The sequence below is a fragment of the Oryzias melastigma genome, linkage group LG22 (assembly GCF_002922805.2).
Source record: "Oryzias melastigma strain HK-1 linkage group LG22, ASM292280v2, whole genome shotgun sequence".
Lineage (NCBI taxonomy): Eukaryota > Metazoa > Chordata > Actinopteri > Beloniformes > Adrianichthyidae > Oryzias > Oryzias melastigma.
In genome coordinates, this window is record NC_050533.1 from 25,776,417 (window position 1) to 25,779,010 (window position 2,594).

A 2,594-nucleotide genomic window follows, 5' to 3' on the forward strand; every position below is an offset into this window, starting at 1 on the left:
GTTGAGTTTTGTGATTTGTTCGGTGAGCTCAATAAATCCTAATATTTATTTTGATCTTTTTCATTTACTACTGTTTTTTGGCCGCTAGTTCAATTTTTATGTATGAATCCCAAGTTTTGTTAATAAAGTTTAAAAAAAAAAAAAAGACTCAACATCCGGGTTTTCCTGCCCACCGGAGGCATTTGATCCTTGGCTCTTTAACGCGACGGAGCGTCTGCGACAATGTAAGGTAAGAAAAATTACTTTATATACTGGCAGAGCAGGCGGCTGCCAAGGGCAGCAATTTAAAGGAGGCACTGGCTCAGGGCTTCGAGAAAAAGAATAATTCTGCGGTTTATTAGCTGTTATATGACGGTGTTTGAACGGCAAATTCGCACCCCCTGCAGCTGCGCGTGCTCTCAGGCGCTGCTATCACGCACAGTGCACGTGCTTAGCTGAGCCACCTGCATGCTGAGAAGGCAAAGGGGAGGGGGGAGGGGGAGAGTTCATCTCTGTGTTGCTCCCAAATTTAGAAGGCAGGGCGGAGGATCAACTTCTTCACATTTTATACAGGCAGATAAAATTGTAAATTTTTTTGTTAATGTTTTTTTTATGAAATGACAAAAATAAACACACCTGGATGGTCATTAAAATGATGCGTCTTAAATTGAAAAACAGAAATATTTAAGATATTAATATTTCAGAACATAAAATTTAGCTGTTTGAAAATCAAAGGTTTAAAGAAAGAAAGTCAATTTGCACGTAATTTTCTGCGGCCAGTGTTAAACTTTTTTCTTAGTCGCCCAGACTAAGTGCGGCTGTCTCTGCAGCTCACAGCTCCACCAGGGGATGGGTCAAATGTGGAGAACACATTTACACATTTAGGAGCGTGACAGTTAATGGGACTTTAAGTTTAAATACGTGCGGCCAACAAAAGAAAATCCAGAATCCAACCTTGGACTCACTTAAAATACGTGCGGCCAATGCAGTAATGTGATCTTGGCTGCATGTACTATGTGGGGCCAATATGAATTTCCATCAATTTCTATGCTGGTCGCACGGAAATATGTGAATTACATCAGCCTTAAAAAATTCAGTAATGAAGGTAAGACAGTTTAAAAAGAATTTAAATTCCCAAATTTCTAAAATAGATCAAAAAAGCTAAAATATATGACAATTTCCCAATTAAATTGTTGACGGTTTAAGTTGTTACGAAATATAATAGTTGATGTAAACTCTGACTAGTTAGCAAGGTGACTATTTCAAATTAAGGTAACTAGACACAGCTGCAGGGAGTTTTTTACTCCTGATTTTACTCTTAAACAATAATAGCTGTTAGACTTGTTTCATCTCTAACACAAATTCAGCACACAACATGGTGTGGGACATTTGAATGGTAATGTACTTGTCTATCAAACGCAAATTGACTTTTTTGCTCTGTTCGTTACAACATGGTAAAGGAAACAAAACAGCTTTAAATAGATTTAATATTAGTATTTATATTTGAAGATGCTCTGCTGTTACTTTAGTTGGTTATTATCCAAATTCCTATAATTAATCACAAGCAGAGAGTTTACATGCTTTTTTTGGCTAAATTATCAGATAAGGTTATTGGAGAGGTTGTCCATTACGGTAAAAAAATTTCTAAATTGTAAATTCTGTTTAAATAATAGGAAGCATTGATAATTTTGTTATGTATTTTGGAAACTTATTGTTTCTTATTTTTTCTGTAAATGAATGCAGGAACCAAATGACACCATGTCTAGAAGGAGAACCAGACTTAGTCCTGAGGCTGAAGCTATTCAGTTTATTTTATCTGGAAGTGACAAGACTTGTCTAAAGGTCCAATGGATCAGTGACTTTAAAGGTAAGGTAAAATTGTTTTACCAGTAACTGCAGGCTTACAACAAAGATGCAGATAAGAGACAATTTCCTCAAAAAATCAATGCAGATTTCTTTTGGATATCTTTTTGAAGAGATTGGTTTGGATGCATCACAATAGGATTCTATTATTATTATTTATTTATTTTTCTTCACATCAGGGCGTGGTGTATTTGCCTGTGCACCAATTGAAAAGGGGTCTTTTGTGGCTGAGTACCGTGGGGAGTTGATCTCAAAAAATGAACGGGACAAGAGACAGAAAAAGTACTCTGAGAAGCAAAATGCATTCCTGTTTGATTTTGAGTGGAACAGTGATATATGGTGGTAAGTAAAAGTTTATAAAATTATCTGTTCTTTCCAGTATTATATGTATATTTTAACTATATGCATTTCTCTGCTTCTTTAAACATAGTATCGACGCATCCCATGAAGATGGCTCCTTTGGCCGGCTGGTTAATGATGCCCATAAATCCCCAAACTGCAAAATGAAAAAGTTAACTGTTCAGGGTAAACCTCATCTTTGCTTGTTTGCAATTGAAAACATCCAGGAACAAAGTGAAATAACATACAACTATGGGGACTCTCAGTGGCCATGGCGAGCTCTGGTAAGTCAATTTTAATTTTCCCAAAAAAGCATGTTAATACTTGTAAAATTTTGGTAACTAACAGATCACCAAGGATGCACTTGAACTCTGAAAAGTTAAAAGTCATGACTTAGCGTGAATTCCACATTT

The 2,594-nt window shown here is 36.2% G+C and overlaps 1 long non-coding RNA gene across 1 annotated transcript; it reads left to right on the forward strand.

The window, feature by feature from the left end:
• The first annotated feature begins 6 nt into the window (after positions 1 to 6).
• Positions 7 to 2,459, forward strand: LOC112152450. Its single transcript, XR_002920377.2, has 3 exons — positions 7 to 1,846; positions 2,022 to 2,184; positions 2,273 to 2,459. It is a non-coding gene; the product is annotated as an uncharacterized LOC112152450 (long non-coding RNA).
• The last annotated feature ends 135 nt before the right edge of the window (positions 2,460 to 2,594 follow it).